Source organism: Octodon degus, unplaced genomic scaffold (genome assembly GCF_000260255.1).
Source record: "Octodon degus isolate 3935 unplaced genomic scaffold, OctDeg1.0 scaffold00064, whole genome shotgun sequence".
Lineage (NCBI taxonomy): Eukaryota > Metazoa > Chordata > Mammalia > Rodentia > Octodontidae > Octodon > Octodon degus.
This window is the reverse complement of record NW_004524640.1, coordinates 198,744-206,443: the sequence shown is the minus strand read 5'-3', so window position 1 is coordinate 206,443 and position 7,700 is coordinate 198,744. Positions and strand designations below refer to the sequence as shown.

The following is a 7,700-nucleotide window of genomic DNA, read 5'->3' as shown; positions in this document are numbered from 1 at the left end:
AGAAAAACAAATAGTGCTATCTAAGTGTTTATTGCTTCTTCCATATGTGACCTACAGTAATGGGTTTCATTATACTTTAGCATGTACTGGAATCACCTGGAGGTCTTCTTTAAAGACAGGATGCTGGCTATAATTCCTAGAATTCACAATTCAGTAGGTGCAGGGTGAGTCTCGAACTTCACAGGTCTAGTATTTTCTCAGGTGATGTTGAGTTGGAGCCTCATCTTGAGAAGCCCTCCTCTATGTCTAAATACTACTGTCTTAAAGAGAGCTTTTAAAAAATACTGGTGCCTAGGAAGTAAGAGTTTGGATATGAGTGTAGGCATCTACATTTTAAAAAACATCTTTTTAGAGATGGTGATGGTAAGAGCCAGATTGAAGGACTCCTGATTTAGAGAAATGGTTGTCAGGAAGAACCTATGCCAAGTCAAATTCACTCAGAAAGCATTTCCACTGTCTTTCTTATCCTACCCACAATGTTAGATAGGACTCTAGGAAGGGGCTGGAGAGGTAGCTTATAAAAGTTACTGTCTTGCTTATTCTCTTGTTGCTGGGACAAAATACCCAACACACAAAATGAAGGTAGGAAAGGTTTATTTAGCTCACAGCCACTGGAGGTATCAGTCTATACTCAGCTGGCTCCAAGGCAGAGTGACACATGGCAGACAGCAGCTGTTCATGGCAGCAGCAAAGAACAAGAGAGCAAAGGGTGTGGCAACAGCTCAGGCAGCTAGCTAGCCTCTCTCCCCTCTTTACATTGTAATACAAAGTATCTGTCCCAAGGCACTCACACCCATAATCCCATCATTAGATCAAAAATCAATCACAAATTCCAGAAACTGCCCCATGACTACATGAGGTTTTGGGGGGACAACTAGACACAAACCATAACAGATACTCAGAGTTGGTCTTGGGAATCCCTTCATTCAAAATGAGCTTATATTTCTGAGAAATGAAGATCTCATACATCAACCATGGCCAATATAGTTTCAGATGATACACAGCACACTTAAGTTTGAACACTATTAATGTATGAACAAGAACAAATAGAGACTAATTTTTTCAGGTTAGGAGGAACCCTAGAAATTCACAAAGAATAGCTGTGGTACTTTCCAGGGGAGCTCTGGTTCTCACCTTGAGTGTTATTTCCTGGATCCAGTGGAGATCCCTCAGCCTGCTGGTACAGATCCTTCATCCCCCTGGCATAGACTTTCTAGCTTCACTACTGGCCTTTGGGCCTTGTCAGTGTAGATCCATGAAACAGTCCTCCAGGAAACATTGTCATGGGCTCTTGGCCTCCAATTGGAATCATGGGAAGAAGGGACATTATTATGAGCTCTAGGTTTTCAACTGGACTTATGCAGTATATTAGGATCCAGGCCCTCAGCTGAATTCTTTGATCTTTTGTGTGTGGACAAATTTCCTGCACTCTATGTATATGATTCTTTGGGTGATTCATCAGAAAATAATCTTATAAACTGTGCCCTGTATTGTATTACTCCCCTTATGAAACCCCCAAACCATGACAGAGAAGTTAAATAGCATATACCCAAATATAGTTGTATAGGAGGAATAAATTCCCATATCCACATACAGTATGGTGACCAGAATCATATCAATCCTTTTATATTTTATAAAGAACTAGAAGAGATGAGATTAAAGGCCCCAAATATAAACAATTAAGAAAAGGAAATGCAAATCCCCTGATTTCATTGGTACATATTGACCACTGAAGTGCTGAATTGAAGAATGGTATCCTACCTCCTGTATCTGCACAATTATATGTTAATTGGAGGAGAAAAAACATTTTTAGAAAGAAAAGGGAAGCTGATGTAAACTCCTCACTTCTTACCAAGCAGTAACCACTCAGCTGGCTTTTTTTTTTTTTTCTGGTGGTGGTACCAGGGATCAAACTCAGGAACTTATGCTTTCCAGGCAAGCACTTATTCCACTGAGCTATCTCCCTGGCCCCTGGCTTCTTCTTTAATCTGCTTTGGCACAAGAGAGCATGTGTTCTACTGCTATGCATTTCTAATGCACTCTGGCAGAAAGGTTGATCACTGTCTCAATGCACAAAAAAGCATGTAAAAGAATTTTGCAAAGAAACATTTTTCTTTATTTTCCCATCTTTTTTTTTTTCAGAACCAGGGACTGAACTCAGGCCCTTGTACTTGCCAGGCAAGTGCTTATTCTACTGAGCTATCTCCCTGACTCCAAAATATGGAAAGCTTCACGAATTTGCATGACATCCTTGCACAGGGGCCAGCCTAATCCTCTATGTATCATTCCAATTTTTTTTAGTATATATGCTGCTGAAGCAAGCACATTTTCTCATCTAAACAGAGAAATAAAAGCAATATGTAGGGAGAATAGGACTTAAGCATGATTCTATAAGATGCCCAAAACTATGTTAAGTGAAATTTTTAGGAGGAAGAGTGTTAAGGAAAACTTTTATAAACCTATTCGTCTCACTAAGACCTTCTATTCAAAGCCTAATATCATATTACTTATATATATTCTCACACTAACAACATTTATTTCCCTTGTAATTTCTGGATATTTCCAAAGAGACAAAAATGCTCTAAGAAGAAGTGCATTGCATGTGCTGCAGTTGCAGGGGATTGAACCCTGCTCCCTGTACTTGCCTAAGGAGGTGATTTGTCCACTGCGCTACGCAGTTGGCCCTTATGTATTGTCTTTTTTATGTATTGTCTTATAAATAATTTATTTCTTCATTCGTATAATTGCCCTTATGAAAACACCTTTAACTGAGCCATGTAAAACCACTGACATTCTAAAATAAATGAAAGTTTGCTTTTCAAAAAATAAAAAAAGAAGAAGTGCATCACTTTGGCAAGATAAAGACTGCCCAGTTGTTCTCAGCCATGGTCATGTTCTACATGGCTTGCCACAAGGTGCAGCTTTGGCTTTAAACACTTGTAGACCAAGGGGAACCCTGGTTGTTAGCTGGAGTCCAAATGGATCTCTGGAGGAGTTGTGTCCCATCGGTGCACAGTTTGGTTGTGCACTGGCAGCATTAGGCAAAGTTGAGATCAAGAAAACACAGCCACTGGTTCTACCTGGCCAAATCTGCCAAAAGAATTTAATACCCAGCAGGGGTTTCTTAGGACATTCTCAAAGAACTAATGACCTAAGATGTAAATATCATCTCACTTCCTAATGTTACCCACTTCTAAGCCTCTTTTCCCTATGCATACTGCAAATGGTTCCTCCAACTTCCTTAGCAGAGGTTTTAAGATTGTAGAAGTAAAATGTGTGTCCTGAAAATTTATCTAAGTGTATCATAAAATTGTAGTCAAGTGATTCCTTCTGTGAACTTTGCTTGAAATAAGAAGAAATTGAAAGAGCTTGTCTTCTTCTCACTTTAGCTGAATTAACCAAGAGCAATTTATTCTTTGTTAACTTACCAGATTTACAAAGATTGTTCTCATTTGAAATAAAAGTGTTTCTAAAAAGACTGCATACTTCAATGTTATGCTATTGCTTAACATTGTAGAAATGATAGCTAGCAAACCAACTTTAACAGCTTGTCAGTAGCCTAGAATAATTTTGTTCTATAAAACATGGGGACATTTTTGGAATGTATAATAGACTGAATTTTTACATGTAAGAGTGAGAATAAAGAAAAGAAAGATACTGCATGCTCACCTTTTTCCTTCAGAAAATACAACAGTTCATGTCTGTGTCAAGAAAGGATAACGTGTGGATTTGGAATAGAAACCTGTTTTACTAAATTTTGTAAAGAGAATGTGTGTTCTTTTTTGAGAGAGATCACAGATCAGGACTGCCCTGGTCAGAACGGGGAAATGTTTGTCGAGCCTGCGGTCCCTCAGAAATATGAAAGCATGAGAAATATACACTTCTGTTTAGGTTCAGACACATTCTACCATTTACTGCCATGAGCTCATGGTTTTAATGAGATTAAAAGAATTTGAGTAATAACAACATTTCACAACTGGAAGAGCTAAACATTGAACATAACTAAAGTAAATGTGGCTAAAAGAAACAGCAAAAGCACTATAACGTCTAAGGCAAAGTCCATGTACAAAACTCATGCTGCAAAACAAGAGAGTCTTCTGATAACTTTTTTAAACGATGAAATCATACAGATATATTTGTTTGCCATTTTCTCTTACGGTGATATTTTTCTGATATATTTTACATCATTTACTGACATATAAGCAATGTGATGTGGGATGAACTATCGCTATTATTAAAAATAAAAATGTCACATTGTGCCAAAATAAAAATATCAAACCGATTACTGAGAATAGAAAAAAATTGTATGATTTCTTTCAGACCAACCTATATGAATTGGTATGTTACCTTTTTGCAAAAGATAAGGTCTTAGGCTGGGGAGATAGCTTGGCAGTCTAAGCACCAGCCTGGCAAGCACAAGATCCTGAGTTCAATCCCGGGTACCGTATGCCACGCCAGAAGTGGTAGTACACACCTGTAATCCCAGCACGAGGGAGTCTGAAGCAGGAGGATCGCTGAGTCCAAGCTGCGTGGGGTGATCTTGTCTCAAAATTAATAAACAAACAAACAAATAAATAAATAAATAAATAAATAAGAAAGGTAAGGTCTCACTCTGTAGTTCAGGCTGGCTTTGAACTCACTATGTAGCCTAGGCTGGTCTCGCACTCCCAGCGATCCTCTGCTTCAGCCTCAACAATACTGGGATCACAGGTGTATGCCACCACATCCAGCTTAGTATTTTACTTGTAAGAGAGTTTCCAATAGTGGAAAGAATCGGCATGCTGCTCTGGGATGGCAGTCTTTAGAACATGTTCTGCAGATCCATGAGTGCTCTGAGAATTTTCCCGGGGGTGTCAAGTGTCAATCTCATGCCTACAGTGTTTAATCAGGTGTCATTTGCTTCTATCACTGCACTTACCTCTGCACACTTTTGCACCTCTCACTCTTGCAGCAATGACCCTTCCTTCTTAGAGGTCAGCTTATTTGAGCACCAGTTGGGCAATGTCTCCCCAGTGCAGTCTCCGTGCAGGCTCTGTGCAGCCTCTCTCTTGGCTGTCTGAGATGCCCATGACCAGGCTAGCAGAAGCTGCCCAGCAAGGGTAGGGCTCCCATTTCACAAGGCTACTCTTTCAAGCTCATAAAGTGCAAAAGTCAAGGTGGCATAGCTCCTACTGCCTGACTTTCATGAAGGGCATGGCTCCAGCCATCAACTCCACAGACTCTGTTTTCTAAAAAACCTGATTGCAATAAAGAATTAGAGGAAATAATAGAATTTATTTTTTCATTTAAATTTTTTAATAGGTTGCAAATTGAAAATAAATCATTTACAAACATAAATGAATATAACAATAAAAATTGTCCAAAATAAAAATGAAGAAAGAATTTACAGATCAGTCATAATAGTTCACTGTGTCAAAACCAAGAAACTTATATTCATATAAATTCAGATTCCTCCAGGTGGGTGTTGCTTGGATCTGGCTGGGGTCTGGCTGCTGTGCTCCACTTCTTCCTGCTGCAGCCTTTGGAGTTGAACCCTTTGTGTCACTCTGGCAAGATGTTCTGCTCCTGAATCAGCTGGGTGGGTCTTGCCTCTAGCCCATTTGCAGAGAATTCGGCTGAAGGGTTTCATGCCTGGCCTGTGCTCTGGGTCTATTCAGGATCCGGCGGCCCTGGGATGTCTGACTCACACACTACTCCTGGCTCTGGGTCTATTCAGGATCCAGCAGCCCTGGGTGGTTTCACTCACACTCTGGGCCTACGCTTCTGGTCTATTCAGGATCCGGCTGCCCTGGGTGCTATCACTCAGAGGCCAGGCCTGCACTCTGGGTCTATTCAGGTTCTGTGGGCCTGGGTGGCCTCACTCACACACAGGTCCTGGCTCTCAGGGTGATGGTCTTGCCAGCAGGGTCTTGACCAAAGTTTGCATCTTGTCCTGCTATTGAATGGGAAGATGCCACAAACTGCTGGCCAAGTGGAGCCACTGGAAAACCAACACCACACCACTTGACAAAGTGCTCATCAAGCGGCGGGCCAAATAGCTCAGCAGATTAAAGCACCTGCAAGCAGGCTCAGGGGCCGGGGGTTCCATCCCCCAATAATAGAATTTAAGGTCACTAAATATTGATCATTCATTCTAGGTCTCTCCAGCATTCTATGTGAGGTAACAGGCTGGACACAGAAAGCACTTCTACTGCACCTGAAGCACAATGGCTCTTTTCAAACGATAACACATGTGCAATTTTTGGACTCACTTACAGAAGTACATGGCAGCTTTTATTCTGCGCAACATCATTGTTTATTCAAGAGAATGCTGGGCAGACCATTGTTATGCAGATTTAGCCATTTGACTGATAATTTCTTCAAAATGTAAGAAGTGAGCCAATTGTCTTAAGGAACTGAATTACCAGGCTCACTGCAAATGATAAAATTCAAGTTTTCAAACAAAAAGCATTCTGGAAGGCTTATGTGTACCACCATGAGTGTGTTGACCTCTTAGTTTTCAAAAGCTTTTCCACTGAACTTGGTGGTTATTTTAATGAAAGGAACTTGTGGGCTGTACCATGAAATACAGCGACACAGGGAAGGAAAGCATTAATTCAGTGAACCAAGAGTTTTTACATGACTAATAAATCATGTTATCAAACATGCGTGGGTCAAAGAACAAGAGACCAATGGATTGTTCAGAGTCCTTAATGTTTACTAATACATTTTCAGATTCTACACTACATCTAAACTTGTCACTTCCTGTTTAGTTTTTCATCTAATATCAAAGAACAGCCACAATCATCTGGAAATGTTATTAAAACACTTTCATTTTCAATCCAGATAGAGGTATAAGAACAGATTCTTTCTAACTCTTAATAAGGATTTTACAAGTACAGAGGACTGGGGACATCATAACTCAGTGGTAAAGAGATTGCTAGCATGTGTAAATGAAGTGGTAGCTGCATTAGTGGTACCTGCATCACCCAGAATCTGACCAGAAATGTGAAATCATCCCATCGTACTGACAGAGAATTTAATGAAAAAGAGTGTGATGCATTTATGGAAGAGGAAATTTCATGACACAGGTAGCACTCCCCAAGCCTGAAAAACAAAAACAAGAGGCTATTAAACTTAAGAGCTTGAAAGACTAGCTTTGAAAAATGGGAGCCCTACCCTTGTAGGGTAGCTTCTACTAGCTTGGTCATGGACGTCTCAGACAGCCAAGAGAGAGGCTGCACACAGCCAGCACGGAGACTGCACTGGGGAGACATTGCCCAACTGGTGCTCAAATAAGCTGACCTCTAAGAAAGAAGGGTCATTGCTGCAAAAGTGAGACAATCCTTGGGATTTCATGCTCATCCTATCCTGGGGTTCAAAATACTCCCAGTAAAAGTAAAAGAAGGGGAAAATGAAATGTGGATAAAATTACACACATGCTAAACGCCCATAAAGCTCATCCCAGAAACTAAATGGTTGAAATATCAGTAGGATTCCACCACCAACACTTAAAAACAGCTGCAACACAATCTATCCACACACTCTTGTATTTATTTATTTATTTATTTATTTATTTATTTATTTATTTATATTTTAGGGAAGGGTCTACAGGGTCTCACTATTAGATCAAACTCATAGTGATCCATCTATTTACAGCCGCCCAAGAGCTGGATTACAGGCATGCACCACCACATCCAGTCTCAATGGCTGTCTCAGTG

At 40.2% G+C, this 7,700-nt stretch overlaps 1 non-coding gene across 1 annotated transcript; it reads right to left on the bottom strand.

Moving 5' to 3' along the window:
• Nucleotides 1–2,214: 2,214 nt before the first annotated feature.
• On the bottom strand, nt 2,215–2,325 carry LOC111817622. Its single transcript, XR_002821772.1, has one exon. It is a non-coding gene; the product is annotated as a U6 spliceosomal RNA (small nuclear RNA).
• Between the last annotated feature and the right edge of the window lie 5,375 nt (nt 2,326–7,700).